Genomic DNA, 16,448 nt, shown 5'->3' with positions numbered 1-16,448 from the left:
TATATTTCTTCAAAAGTAATAACTACAATAACACAGTAACAAGCAATTTTCATGTTTCTTGTTACTACTTGTTATTGTTAATGTAAACATTTTGGACCAAAAGTCAGATATTTTTATGTGAATACTGCAAGTTTTGCCAATACTGCCAATTTGCGGACCATTTGTGAACATGAGGAAGACATTATAGCATTGATCTGTAACCAGTCAATCTTGGGCACTGCTTCCCTTCCTCCTCAGAGAAGCGTAGTGCATCTCAGGTATTTCAGGTTACAGCGCTCATCACTCCTACTGTACATGCAGAGGTTTATTCACCTGAAGGCAGATTATTTTTACTTTTTAGGGCTGTCAGTTGATTAAAACAATAAAATCATGTTTTTGGCATTAACGTGACTGATCTCAATTGTATAATTAGCTGAAATTTGCATCTGAATTTATTTTTCCTTTCCAAATGTAGCTACACTCAGCTCCTGAATAATACTGTAAATCAAACATACACTCACTGAGCACTTTATTAGAAACACCTGTACACCTACTTACAGTATTTATGTGATTATTTAATCAGCCAATCATGTGGCAGCAGTAGCAATGCATAAAATCATGCAGATAGGGGTCTGGAGCTTCAGTTAATGTTCGCATCAACCATCAGAATGGGGAAAAAAATTGATCATAGTGATTATGACCGTGGCATGATTGTTGGTGCAAGATGGGCTGAGTATTTCTGTAACTGCTGATCTCCTGGTATTTTCATGCACAACAGTCTATTAACAGAAATGCCTTGTTGATGAGAGTGGTCAACGGAGAATGGCCAGACTGCTTTGAGCTGACAGAAAGGATACGGTAACAGATAACCACTCTGTACAATTGTAGTGAGCAGAATAGTATCTCAGAATGCACAGCACGTCAAATCTTGAAACAGATGGGCTACAACAGCAGAAGACCACGTCGGACATTTTATTAGGAATTTATAAGGACCATATTGTTCCTAATAAAGTGCTCAGTGAGTGTATATAACCTGCATTAGTCTGGCCGTCTCATTAATGCACTGTAACACTTCTCAGTGTAAGGAGGAGGCGAGAAGCAGCTTTCTGGTTCAGGTAAGGATTTTTATTTTTCTCTCTGCAGCAGAAGTACACTCTCAGAATTTTTATGTTGTTCACTAAGCTAATCTGAAATTACACAAACCACTTCACAAAATAAACTCTCAGCATTGTAATAATGAACTCTTTGCTTCGCACTCGGGTCTCTGGTGCCCAGGCTCTCTCTCATCTACCTGCGGTGTGGCTCTATTTATGCCGCTCTCCCCGTGCTCACTGAAATTAGAGACAGGTGTTAGACATAATTTAACTCCAGTGTAAGCGCCCTTACCGCATTCTCTCTCTGGAGAGATGCTTGACCACGCCCCCGCTGCCACATATCCCCACCGCCTGACTCAGGCCGGGGCGGCATCCGGCCTGCCTACCACTCCCCCCCCATTCCTGGAAAGGAAATCGACGACAGCCATCTGCACTCCCGGTCTGTGGACCACCTTGAACTTAAACGGCTGAAGAGCCAGATACCAATGGGTGATCCGGGCATTGGTATCTTTCATGCGGTGGAGCCACTGGAGTGGGGCGTGATCGGAACAGAGGGTGAAGGCCCGCCCCAACAGGTAGTATCGGAGAGTGAGGACCGCCCACTTGATGGCGAGACACTCCTTTTCCACGGTGCTGTACTTAGTTTCCCTCAAGGAGAGCTTACGGCTAATGTACAACACCGGGCGCTCCTCCCCCTCTACCACCTGCGAGAGTACGGCCCCCAGCCCTCTGTCTGAAGCATCCGTCTGTAAAACAAAAGGGAGAGAGAAGTCAGGTGAATGTAAAAGCGGCCCCCCGCAAAGTGCAACTTTAACTTGCGTGAATGCCCGCTGACACTGCTCCGTCCACTGGACCGGGTCTGGAGCTCCCTTTTTAGTAAGATCAGTCAGCGGGCTGGTGACTTCCGAATAATTAGGCACGAACCTTCTATAATAGCCAGCCAGCCCCAGGAACTGTCTCACCCCCTTTTTGGTCTTGGGTCTTGGGCAGGTCACAATCACCGCTGTCTTGTCGATTTGGGGACGCACCTGCCCGTGGCCCAAGTGGAACCCCAGATACCGTACCTCCACCCGTCCAATCGCGCACTTCTTTGGGTTCACTGTGAGTCCCTCTCGGCGCAGCGATCTCCGTAAGTGTTTCGATGTCCCTGGACTCAGCACAGCCACGGGGCTCGAATCCCCTCGACGTGGCACCTCGAACTCTGCCCCGCTGCGAGGCCCCACTCGCCGGTACGTCCGACGTGATCATTCCCTTGGTCCCCCTCGCCCGGAGTTTGGGCGCGTGGCTCGCACTTTCCAACCCGTCGCGGTTGGTGACCCAGATCGTCCAACTCGGCTACGCAATTCAGTTCGCCAGGTGCCCGGTGAAGGGCGAGAACGCTGCTACCTTGCGTGCGTAGATTGCTACCCTTCTGCGCAAGGGCGCGATAGAGCCTGTCCCTCCAGTCAAGATGAAGAAAGGGTTCTACAGCCCTTACTTCATCGTACCGAAGAAAGGCGGTGGGTTGCGACCAATCCTGGACCTGCGAGTACTGAACCGGGCTTTGCACAGACTCCTGTTCAAGATGCTGATGCAAAAACGCATTCTAGTGAGCGTCCGGCATCAAGATTGGTTTGTGGCGGTAGACCTGAAGGACGCGTACTTTCACGTCTCGGTCTTACATCGACACAGACCCTTCCTGCAGTTTGCCTTCGAAGGCCATGCGTACCAGTACAAGGTCCTCCCCTTCAGCCTGTCCCCTCGCATCTTCACAAAGGTCGCAGTGGCTGCCCTTGCCCCGTTAAGGGAAATGGGCATCTGCATCCTCAACTATCTCGACGACTGGCTAATCCTAGCTCACTCTCGAGAGTTACTGTGCGCACACAGGGACCTCGTGCTCCGGCACCTCAGCCAACTGGGGCTTCGGGTCAACTGGAAAAGAGCAAGCTCTCCCTGTTCAGAGCATCTCTTTTCTCGGTTTGGAGTTGGACTCAGTCTTGATGACAGCGCGCCTCACAAACGAGCGCACACAGTCGGTGCTGAACAGCGGTTACACTGAAACTTTTTCAGAAGCTGCATGGGCATATGGCATCCTCAGCAGCGGCCACACCGCTCGGGTTGATGCATATAAGACCGCTTCAGCACTGGCTTCAGACTCGAGTCCCAAAATAGGCATGGCGCCGCGGGACACATTGCGTGGCCATCACGCTGATCTGTCGCTGCCTCTTCAGCCCTTGGAACGACTTTGCCTTTCTACGGGCAGGGGTTCCCCTAGGGCAGGTCTCCAGGTGCGTCGTGGTTACAACAGACGCCTCCAAGATGGGCTGGGGCACCGTATGCAACGGGCACACAGCCACCGGCTCCTGGACTTGCCCGTGGCTGCGCTGGCACATCAACTGCCTAGAGTTGTTGGCGGTACTGCTCGACCTGCGGAGGTCTCGACCGTTGATCCAGGGCAAGCACATGTTGGTCCGGACGGACAACACAGCATCGGTAGCGTACATCAACCGCCAAGGCGGTCTACGCTCCCATTGCATGTCACAACTCACCCGCCGTCTCCTCCTCTGGAGTCAGCAGCGCCACAAGTCTCTACGAGCCACTCACATCCCAGGCGACCTCAACCTGCAGCGGACGTGCTGTCACGTCAGGTTACCCTCAGGGGAGAGTGGAGACTCCACCCTCAGGTGGTCCAGCTGATTTGGAGTCGATTCGTTCGAGGACAGGTAGACCTGTTTGCTTCTTGGGATTCCTCCCCTGCCCACTTTGATATGCCCTGACCGAGGCTCCCCTCGGTATAGATGCACTGGTACACAGCTGGCCCCCTGGACTACGCAAATATGCATTTCCCCCAGTGAGCCTACTTGCACAGACCTTGTGCATGGTCAGGGAGGATGAGGAGCAGATCATCCTAGTAGCACCCTACTGGCCCACCCAGATGTGGTTCTCGGATCTCACGCTCCTCGCGACAGCTCCCCCATGGCAAATTCCCCCGAGGAAGGACCTTCTTTCTCAGGGACAGGGCATGATCTGGCACCTGTGACCAGACCTCTGGAATCTCCACGTCTGGCCCTTGGACGGGACGCGGAAGACCTAAGTGGCCTACCACCCGCGGTGGTAGACACGATCACTCAGGCTAGGGCTCCCTCTACGAGGCGCCTGTATGCCTTGAAGTGGTGTCCATTCACTAAGTGGTGTTCTTCCCGACGTGAAGACCCCCAGAGATGCGCAGTCGGATCGGTGCTTTCCTTCCTTCAGGAGAGGCTGGAAGGGCGGCTGTCCCCCTCCAACCTGAAGGTGTATGTAGCCACTATTTTCCTGGGCCCTGGCCAGTGGCACCTCTTTGGTAAACATCTGCAGAGCAGCGGGCTGGGCAACACCCAACACCATTGCGAGGTTCTACAATCGCCGAGTTGAGACGGTCTCATCCCGTGTATTGGCAGGCACGAGCAGGTAAGTTCCGGGACAACTGGCCGGGTGTACCGCTTGCACATAGCACCTTTCCCCTCCCTTGAGGTGAAGACGTGCACTCTTGACTCCCAGTCGTGTTCACAGATTGTGATCCCTGGATGACTTTCCTCCTTAGCCCTCTGGCAGTTGAGTTTGCGGAGAAACTCGCTGACCGGCCCAGTACGGGTGCTAATGAGCCCCTGTACTGAGGTAGGTGCTCCACATGTGCTGGTTCCCCGAAGGCGACCCCATGTGATATCTTCCGCAAAATCATTTCCCTGGTGGAAAACTGCATCTTCCTTGGGCAGAGGCCCCTCTGCCCCATCACCATGCTCTGTGGAAACTCCTCCCCCTTTGGGTAGGACCTACCATGGGACCTCTCCACATGACATACTTCTGACAAGACTCGGTAAGACCATGTGACGTATTCCACTCAAAATACCCCCCCCCCCCCCCTCGGGATGTGGTCTCCGCGGTGTCTTCCCCTTGGGAAGGACACCCCCCCTACGCAGACACTTATGGCTCCCAGTCAGTTAACAAATTCCACTCTTTTTGGGGAGAAAAGAGAGGGAAAAGAGACCTCGGCTGGGCTAGCCTGTCCCTATAGTTGGGCAGTCGACTTGTTCCTGATGGACCGTTCGACACTCATAAGCGTGTTGGGGGAGGTTACGTGACGGCCTGGTGCGCTGGCCACGAGGCACACAGCAGTCTGCCCGTCACACACCGCCAGTTCACATAACAAAGTTCAGCTAGTTGTGGCATTTTGTATAGGGACCCCTAGTGTCACCACATCGACACAATGTTGAGTGAGTGACAGATAGGGAACATCCTGGTTACCTTCATAACCTCCGTTCCCTGATGGAGGGAACGAGACATTGTGTCCCTCTTGCCACAACGCTGAACTACCCGCTGAAATGGCCGGGACCTGGTCTCGGCTCCTCAGCACAAAACCTGAATGAGTGGTTGCATACCAGCTCCTTTTATACCCGTATGTCCAGGGGAGTGGCATGCAAATTCCACTCGCTAATTCTCATTGGCCTTTTTTCAAAAAAGCAGAGGTGTTTGGGGCTACCAAGAGTGACCCCTAGTGCCACTACATCGACACAATGTCGAGTGAATGACAGATAGGGAACAATATTTTCCTAAATATTTTTACAAACATATTTTTTCTTTTTTTTTTATGAACAGGGTGTGCAAAACTTACTACACTCACTAACAGTTTGGAATTCAGTTGTTATTTATTATTATTATAACCCAACAATTATTTATTGTTGTCCAGTTTGTCATTATAATATGATAAGTATTATTATTATTATTATTATTTTGAGGATTTGTTGTATACAATAGTAATATATTTCTGTCTTATTTACTTTACTTTCACCTTTAACTTATATTGTGACGCTGCTGTATATTTTTCACCATGTTGCTATAGGCTGTATTTTATGTAAGCATCGTAGGCAATAACAGTAACAGTATTGTAACAGTAAACATACAAGGCATGGCGGCTCAGCACACTAGAGCAGAAGGAAAAAAACACTGCCGTTTATCAAGCGCTGAAACTTCGCTTGGTGCAGAACAATCTAGAATAATGTTAAACATTGTAACAGTCACCTCTTTGCAACCTGAACTTGTTCAGGACGTTAAATCTTTGTGACCCCTGCGCTAAAAACAATCTACATGCAGCACAACGAATGAAACTGAATGCAGGTGTCTCGACATGACTTTTTGAGAATTAAAGTTCTTTTTAACTTGACTCATTGTCTAAAAATGTCCTGCATGAGACACTGAAGAAACAGCGAGACGTTGTGCAATAGTCAAGGATGCTCGTCCAACACGTTTACATAGGAAAACAATGGAAAAACAGAGCACATGCACACAAAAACATGTCCGGTGTGAACAGCCCCTAGCTCATCCGTTCATGTGTATCTGTGAGTGAGAGCGCGTGGGCGTAACAAGTTTGGAAGGCCAGTATATTTTTTCATAAATCACGAAACCCGAAATAAAATTCCTTCTCGAACCCGGCAGACCTCTAACGTGAACCACTCTGAGAGCGCTGACAATGTATTCGTGCATGTACACAGAACAACATGTCACCCCTCAAGCGGTTTATGCGGAGCTTTACATCCGGGGCCCCACACAGTTGTGTGGTTTGCATGGTGGTTAAAACCGCTTCTGGTATCCTGGTATTCTGGGTGATTTAGTCAGAACGAGATGGAAATTAATTGTGACTAAGTGCAGCATGACTCTCCTCTTCATTAATTGAAGAGGCAAAGCTGTGGTGTGTTGGTGGTGTGGTACGAGAGAGAGAGTTGGCCACACAGGGCTAGCTGTCATGCACTAATGTGTGCTCATAGTACAAAAGTCTGGCCGAGTCACGTAGTCTCTGAAACACACTTCATCTGTCTCATTATAGATTATCTTAATGCTCATGATCTCTCACTTTCTTTCCGTCTCATTAAAGTTATTTTCCTTAGATGTGACATCCTGGGGCTCTGCAGATCTACCGATATGTCTGGCATTTGTAAATGTGTTCTGAGTAGTGGATTGGGTCTTTCAGGGAAGCCTATTCTCACTCCATGGTAAATACGGTTCATTCCAACACCATATGCGCAATTTACTTTTCAAAAACAGACCATGCTAAACTGTTATTCCTTTTTGAATAATAAACCACATTGTTCTGTTGATCAGGGATTTATTACACTGATGGCTTTGGTCAACTTCATCAAAGTTTATCATTTTTTTCCCTGGCAAGACAATGCTCTGCTTGTTTCAATTACAGGCATCTGCTTTGGTTAGGAATCAGAAAAAATAAAAACTCAGACAGCAAGTGCTATCTAAATATTGAAATCATCACAGTCAAAAGCACTACTGTAGGAACCTAGGATGTTGTAAGATTAAACTCTTTTTGCACACTGACTTTACATATGCATCTTAATTAAGCTATAGCAGTCTTCCTCATTGGCTTTACCAAGGCAAAATCTCCAGTGCATCATGAAGACTGTCAGCGAATTGCAGATTTTAAATCATCGCCAAGACAAGAATTATGGCATCCAGCAGCTTTTCTGAAACTCCCAGAGAGGCAAGCAATTACTGTATTCTTTCACTCTCCTCCTCTCCCCTTCTCTTTTCCTCTCCTACTCTTTAATTCTTTTGCTTTCCTCACTTTGTTCATCCTCCATCACAGTTCCCACATATTTGTTCCTTGCTAGCAGAGTGTTCTGCTTATCAGGCTGTTGCACTTTTATTTGAGAAACGGTTTCAGAATTTTTTGTCTCAATTTTTTTCTTTCTTACTCTTTCACATTCTCTCCTAATCCTGCATTTCATCTGTAAATTTTGGTCCTATTCTCTTATTCCTTAAGCTTTGATTTACTTAGATTATCTGTAGGGTTAAATGTATTTTCTATGTTGATGTGTCTGCTGGAGGTTTCTCAGTTAAATATGACATATGTTTCAAAACATTGTGAGCTGCCTACATAGACATTTTTTTTTTCTTTTTTTTTTTTTTTGAGTATCATAAGAATGCTTCCGACCCAAGGCTGTTTAAAATTGTAGGCAGTGAAATTATGCCACCTTCCCTATTGGTAAAAGCACTGCCTCATCTTTTTTCTTTAGAACGTGCTTGGGTTTTAGTTGGATTAACCTGAAAACCTTAGAAACTTTAGCCTGGTTTCAGCTAAAGAAGCTAAATTTGTGATACCTTTTTTTTTTTTTTCTAGATCTTATTCATGATTTAAAATATATTAAAAAAGGTACCACTCTCAAGCTGTACCGCCAAGTTGACTAACTTAAATAATTTACTCAAAAATGAAAGTTCTGTCATCATTTTCTCACCCTCATGTTGTTCCAAACCCATGTGACTTTCTTTCTTCTGTGGAACACAAAAGTATATATTACAAAGGATGTAAAAATCACTGATTTCCATCCAATAACTACTACTAAAAAAACAAACAAACAATCAAACAAACACAAAAAAGTGTAATAAAATTACTCTGCGTAAGACGGAGAGAGAGAAAGAGTGAACTCAGAAGTGTGTGACTTGTGTCAGTGTTCCTGCAGCTTGGCAGTAAATTCTGTGCCTGTCATCAGCACATGGCTAGGGCTCTCTTACATTGATTAGAATCACTATTATTACATTATGAAACATGGTACAAAATGTGGAGGAGGACACAGGGGAGGAGGAATTGAACACTAATTGAATATTCATTGATTTACCTTCCCAAACATCTGTTTTGACCTGCAATATTCCTTAAATCTGATCTCAAAAATGTGCATGCCAAAGGGTGTCTCTTGTATGGATGGGGCTTCTCAGCAAGCACTTACATATTGGAGGATACACGGATCCTGCATCACAATGTACACTTTTCAGTATTTGTAGTCAGTATGAGTTTGAGCGGAGATAAACACTAACCTTTGGTTTGATACCCTTGATATGGGCATCATGGTAGAGTAGAAGGAGTTTCAAAGACACTGAAAAAAGAAACCCTTACTATCTTCATTATAGTTCTTATCACACTCAACAGCTTTCTTTTCCACTCCTCTGTCTTTTCCCTCTTTAATTCAATCAGAATGCTGTTTCTTGGTCTGACCCCAGCTGCCTTGCTCGCTGTGGGATGTCATTTGCTGGGCACAAGGGTTGCTGTATAAAAGAGGCTGATGTCATTTCTTTCTTGACCCCTAATTTACAGGATGTTTGGGGTCTCGTCTCAGAGGAGAGGCTTGTTCAGCCTCAAAGCTTTGCCACTCTGTGAAATGTACGTGCACAGATTTAAAACTATGTGCGAGGTTTGCTCTAACTTTAAGAACTGAATGGGTTCTTCTCTGTGCAAAAAGCCAATAAAGACAGATTTTTGCAATTTGTACATAAATTATTCCCTCTGCTTTCTGTAATTGCAGCTTCATATCTTCAAAGCAGACCTCTGACTGCCCTTCAGTTTGGGTGAGATCCAAAAGTCCACTTATGACAAACCTTTCTCTTGCCTCTGAGAGGTTTAGTCTTTGAACCTGGAGAGCCTCTACTCAACATTTAAAAAAATTGTAGACCCACTTCTAGGTGACATATAAATGTGTCAAAAATGTCTGCTTTTAACTTACATGAACAAGTTTGGTTAAAAAAGAAAGTCACTTGATTAGAGAAGTCCGGCCCAGCAATTTTGTCAGTGGAACGTATTTAGCATCATTATCCTACAGTCTTTTTAATCCATTGAACAGAGAGTGCCTTAAAGCTGAAGTGTGTAACTTTTCCTGTGTTAAAATACTTTCTCCTAATCCATTTTAATATGTAGCAACAACTATAAGTTAGTCATTCATAGATTAATTGTCTCAAAAACTGTAAAAACTGTCTCTGTGGTGCTTTAAAAATCTTTTGTTTGTGTGGCCCAACACAACAATATTGATATTGGGGGGTGGGGGGGGGTTACCTCCCCCAATCCCCCCTGGAATCTACACCCATTGACTCAACCAATGGCTTGAGTTGGGAGCGGGACTATCTGTTTGCTTGATCAACAGCAGACAGGAGGTGTTTTCAGAAAGCTGTTTGAAAACAATGTTTATTTTTGCAACTCAGTTCAGTGATGCTAGTGATGCAGAAATTACACACTTCAGCTTTAAAATGCTGCCTAGGCAGGCATCCAACTAGGGTTTTGAACAGAGCTACAATGTTGCATCGTATAGGGGGCCATTAAAAGCATGTTGGCACACCATATATTGGTGATAAGCTTTGCTGGGTAAGAATGAGGCATAAGGTGGATGAGAGGAGAGGGAGAGTTAAAGTGAGAGCTTAATTTTGTGAATTAATTACACTCTATCTTGCAAAAGGGAGGAGAGAGAGAGAGAGAGAGAGAAGACAAACAGATAGCTCCAGTCCTAACGGTTTACTTGCAGACCTGAAACCATTAGACACATGACTGATGGAACACTGCAGTGTAATTAGGTGGAAAGATTCTGATTTCAATCAGATGCCAAATAACAGAGAGAGAGAAAATGGAGATGGAGATAGAATAGTAAAATGAGCAGAAAACACATTTTGGGAGAATTTCTGCCCTCTCTGAGTCCATCAGACCACAACACTGTCTTGAAAAGGTCAGAATAGAGATTTTGATATCAGTTTTTATTGCAAGTGCGTGTGGCACACTTTCATGTCTCTTCCTCATCCCCCTTCCAGCTCCTACCCTCCTGCAGTAAGAACAATACAATTTTTGATTATTTAATGTCTGAGTGCTGAGAGACTAATGCATGTTTTCTGCAGCAGAGTAGTGAATGCTCTGAATTAAACCCTGGGATGAAGTTCTTGAAGAGGCGGAGTGTTGATTTGAAAATCACCACTTAGAAAACAGCAGAGAGTGGCAGAGGAGTACACAAGTGAGAATTGAAACCAGATTAAAGCATTTCCATGATTATCTTTCAGTCCTGCCACTCGAAGAGCCATTTCTGGACCCATTTCTGCTCGACCTGACCGGTTTACCCGGTAATGTTATGTTTTACTGCTATTCACAAAATCCTTTGTTATGTAAGAAGCACAACAATGATTGGGTATGATTGTGATTAAATGGTTCAAACCTGCACTTAGCACAAATTGATCAAGGCATGAATTATGCCTTCAGAAATCAGAGCAGGAATGAAGGTCAGAGACAGGGCAGGATGTTCAGTGGTAGTGCTAGATTTTTCTGGAGTTACTCCAAGTCTAATTTAAGAGAAAATGATTGCATATACCTGCTCAAATTGTATATACATGTTCATATGAATGCATCTATCTTCAAAGCGTAAGCATCAGTGTAGGTTGCATGAAGTCAGTGTTTAGCAATTCACAGCTGATGAAATACAGTATGGAACATATGGTAAGGTGGATATGTGTATGCTAATGTAGCATGTCATTTTTAGCTTCTAAATTAGATTATTTTCAATGTGAAGCATCCAGCTTTGGACAGATTGTGAGAGCAGAAAAATAAATGGTATAAGACCCACAAATAAGACCAAGTTAGAGATTTCTAGCCCAAATATATGATATATAAAATTATCATAATTTGGTGCTATTCTAACAATGCCCACCACCATACCTACAGTGAAGTATAGTGGTAGTATCATGCTGTGAGGCTGCTTTTCATCTTCAGAGACTGGGCATCTTGTTGATGTACAGTATAAGGGGAAATATGGTGCAAAGGAAATACTGCAAGAAAAAATCCCAAACACAAAACCAAATTAAAATTTTACTGGCTCAAGAACAATAAAGTGAATTCCTTACAATGGTCAAGGCAAACTTGGGGATTTCATACTTGAAGTAGTCTACTCAGGGGGTTCAAGATTTGGTTAGCATTGGAAGTTAACCCCTGGTGGTAGAGATCATAACTAAACCATTCTGCAGCCAAAAAACATCATGATTCACTTTTGATGACACAGATATTGCACAGGCAAAATCATTGCTGGTGAAGGGCTTAGGACTGTGCTCTTGTGGTACCATCAGCTAATCAGCATTGACATAACATTATTTTTGTGTGGCTCAGTTGATTGCGCCAGCCAAGTAACTGCCATAAAGATGAATGGGAATGTGAACAGATAGTTCTCTCCAAGTATTATTGCCCTACTTGCTTTAACCAATTAAACCCACTCTGACCTGGCAGTGCTGGCACCCACCTCTACTCCTGAATCGCAAAGTAATGACGAATGAATGAGCAATCCCTCTCTTCACACCTCCATCTCCTCTCCCTCATTTCTCGCCTCTCACGTCTGGCAGGCACGTCCCAGCTCGGCAATAATCCCTCAACTATCTATGTACACTACCAAAAATAACCTGCTGTTGCAGAAAAAGAGAGAGAGAGAGAGAGAGAGAGAGAGAATGAGAGAATGAGAGCTACAGTGGGAGGATGAACAAAGCAACGGAGACAGAAACTTTCAAATTGTGAAAGGAGAGTGTGAACACGGGGGTCAGAATGGTCCAGACTGAGTTTGCTATATCTTCACTTACTCTTCGCTTTGTCATGTTTATCACCGTGCCTGCAGCTTGTCACTGCAGCACTCCTCATCTGAGCCATTAGTGAGATTAAACTGTATAGCTTTTTACATAACCACTGCTTCAACACTGTCAGCTCTCCACACACACACATACACAGTACTCTCAGCACTGTCCAGTGTGTTACTGGCAGTGAGGATCTATCGTCACAGACCCAGCTCGATCACAGAGTTGTCATGCCCCCCATTTTCATTCTCTGCTCCTCTGTCTAACCCATTAGACTGCTCACACTGGGCCTCTGGCCACTTTTGCTGCTTCAGTGTGCATTGGAAGGAGGCAGTAAACACTGATCTACAATTCGTGGTCGGAATCCACATTGTAATCTTAAAACACAATAGGCATGAGGCCATAAATCAGCATTCTAACAGATACCTCTCTGTGGTTAAAGGAATAGTTCACCCAAAAATAAAAATTATTTCATTATTTACTCAATCAAATCTGACAGCTATGTTGATCACAAAGAAAGATTATGAGAGTCAAACTTCATTGGTTTGAAGATCAAATGTCATGACGTCATGTCACACGTTTGGTCAAGAGATGTGATGAGAACCAGTAAGGTTTGATGTTACTTATTTTCTCTTATGTCGTTCTGAACCCATATTACTTTTTTCTTCTGTGAAATACCAAAAAGAGACATTTTTAAGAATGTACTGGATGCTCTTGTCTTTATAATTACAATAATTGGGAACTGGGGAACTTATAAGCTTCAATATGGATGCAAAAGCCACCATTAAAGTATCATACAAGTGGTCCATGCAACTTGTGTGCTTTATTCAAAGTCTTCTGTGTGATGGACATACTCAAATTTAAATTGTTATTCACTGATAATCTTCCCCTACAGTGAGCTGTTAACTCAAGAACTGCTGTGGCTGGATCATTGAGACCAGTACATTCTTTTATGCTCCAGGGCAGATAGAATGTCAAGGGGGTTTGGAACGGAATGAAGGTGAGTAAATAATGTCCGTTTTAATTTGGGGGTGAACTGTCCCTTTCACATGCAGTTGCATGACAAAATCAGAAGATACAACGGCTTCCAAGCTTTCTCGCCATGCACTTCAATCAGTTGAGTATCATCAGAGTTCTCAACTTATCATGCAGTTGAAAAGAGACCATAGTGCAAAGATTATCTTTGCTTTTGAAAGATCCATGCCGTAATGTGTCTCTCCACCTGTCAAATTGTGCCCCTGAACACAGATATTTGTCAAATAACCTTGTTGCTCAAAAACAAACACACTTGCTCACACATGCAGATAGATGTCAACTGTCAAGCATAATTTATTTTATTATCTGGGTATCAGCTCTCTCTCCATGTCAAATAATTGAACTCTTCAATGTGATGATGCTATTCCATGGACTGGTGCATCATCACACTCCACTGACTACGGTTCTCAAATAAAGTAATTCTGGCCCTCTTATCAGTTTCCCACTCTTTTTTTCCACCTCACACAAGGCTTCTAGTTTTTATATTAGTACTGAAACAGATGAATAAAGCTTCATCCTCTGTGGCCATTTTAGGGAGAAGCTTTGTGAGTTATCATTTGAGACTGGTGTCTGTGTTTTCCTAAAGCCAAGTGTACTCACAGTCTTGTTTTCCGTCGTGCTGGTGTGCACCCTACACAACTGATCGCTTACTGGGTGTATCAACTACACGATCATTAGTCCCAGACTGAGGCCCTGTGAACACCTGCTATTAAGATGCGTTTTAGGTGATCCGATCACAAGTGTACAAAGAGACACTTCACCATTACATCTGGTCATCTCTTTTGATTACTTGTGTTCGATATCAAGGGGAGAGTCTCTGGTTTCATGAGGACATACGTCAATCATTATGTCTGTGTTTTACTGAATGATAATAAAGTGCAAAAAAGTAAAAGGAAAATAAAGTACAAAAAACTGCCGCACCGTTTCTCTTTATTATATGGAAACATGATGTTCAGAGCAGAATTTTGAGTTATTTTAGTGCAGTACTTGTAACTGAGCTTCTAATGTGCATGTTTCTCATATCTGTGTCCCTGCATGTTGATATCAGACACACTGAAGGAGTTCTTGTGCATGTATATGCATTCACTTTTTAAAATTTTCCAATCGATGGTTATTTAAAAAAGACAGCAGATAGGGAGATGTGGGTGATGTTTTATTTTATTTTCAAATAATTTTTTTGTCTTCTGCTTCCAAATATCTTATTCTCCTCTTGCGCTGTCTCTATATTTCATTGGCTGTGGCTCATTGTCAGTCTCTCGCTCGTCGGGATAGTGCACACTCCTGACGACAAGACTCCTAGATATCAAGCTGGTTTGAAATCTGTCATTACGTCTGTTACTAGCCGGGCCATGTCGCAGGAGTGTGCACCATTAGTCGTGAGATCGGAGACTTTTCATCGCAGACCAGTCGCCGACTCAAAAAATCAAAGGAGATGAGCATGAGTCAAGTAGTGTGCACTAGGCTTAAGGTTCAGCTTGACAGACAGTGGAGTTCCTCCCCCAATAACCAAAGACACCCACCTGGGGAGAAGAGAGGATTGAACAGTTGTTTCTATCCACTGGTGTTTCTCCCCAGAGATGAAAAAGGCACTGGCACTTCTGCTCACACCCTGTCACTAAAGATCTATGTCCAGTGGCAGCAGGAAAGCCAGCTGGGTCACAGATGGTGCTGCTGGCTTTGGTGTCAGGCACCTAAAGAGGTGATGGGCACAGCACTGCATTAGCATCACCTGAGCCTATAGAGACAAGAAGTTCAAAGATGCTGGATACTATTTCCTGGATGCTAGGACATTTGGCCTGAATCTATTATGTGCTCCTGAGCCACCATTTTACATGGTTATTTCGAGCTTACATCTGATTAAAATAGTGAAAAATCACTTTACCCAACTATTATTATTATTATTATTATTATTATTATTATTATTATTTTATTTTATTATTATTTTTTATCAACCCTTTTCATAGACCACATTACATAAATTAATTTCTAAGATGAACTACTTGTTCTTGTTTTTAAATAATCATTTTGATATTTGCTACACATCAGTGATAGATGAAGTGTATGTGATACAAAACTTAATTCATGTATTCCCACGCATAAGTTTTATGGTAGTGGCACTAAATATCCACAATATTCCTACATGGCATGATGATTTGCATGATTTATGGGCACAACTTCCAGCAAACTATAAACAATCAGCAATCGTGATGAATTTGTGAGACGAACTGCCGATGAAAGGTCTATTCACACAGAGACTGAAATGAAAAACAATTTCACCCCTGTTTTAAGCATTCAGCTGCCAATGCATGAAATTAATGTATTTAATGCAGTTAAGGTATTTATTTACAGCTGTGCTCAAATGTTTGCATACCCTTGGAGAATTGGTAATATATGTACCATTTTTAAAGAAAACATGAGTGAGCAGGCAAAAGAAATTTCTTTTATTTCTTATGAGATTCATATTCAACTGTAGGTTATAACAGAATGGCACAATCATAAAACAAAACATGGCAACAAAGAAATGTGGAATGTGGAAGATCATCTTCTAACCTGTTGCCAAGGTAAATCATCTGCTGCAGATTATGCACTCTCATTTCGTACCCTGGCAGCACAGAGTGGCTGGTCAGACGCTCATCTTAAAACCATCTATTGCTGGGGACTGCACTGTAACCTTCAAGCTGAATTTGCCTTTCTAACTGCATCTGTCTTCCAGGCCTTCATGAATGAGATCTTCAGGGACATGATCAACAAATGTGTCATTGTATACATTGATGACATCCTGGTGTACTCCTCCTCCCCAGACATTCACATTGTCCACAACAACCTGTTTGTGAAGGCGGAGAAGTGTGAGTTTAATGTTACCACCATCTCGTTCTTAGGGTATGTACTGAGTACCGACGGACCCTATATGGACAACAACAAGATCCAAGCAGGGGTGAATTGGCCTCCCCCTCGCATGATTAA

The sequence above is a fragment of the Myxocyprinus asiaticus genome, chromosome 21 (genome assembly GCF_019703515.2).
Source record: "Myxocyprinus asiaticus isolate MX2 ecotype Aquarium Trade chromosome 21, UBuf_Myxa_2, whole genome shotgun sequence".
Classification (NCBI taxonomy): domain Eukaryota; kingdom Metazoa; phylum Chordata; class Actinopteri; order Cypriniformes; family Catostomidae; genus Myxocyprinus; species Myxocyprinus asiaticus.
Note: the sequence above shows the minus strand (reverse complement) of the source record.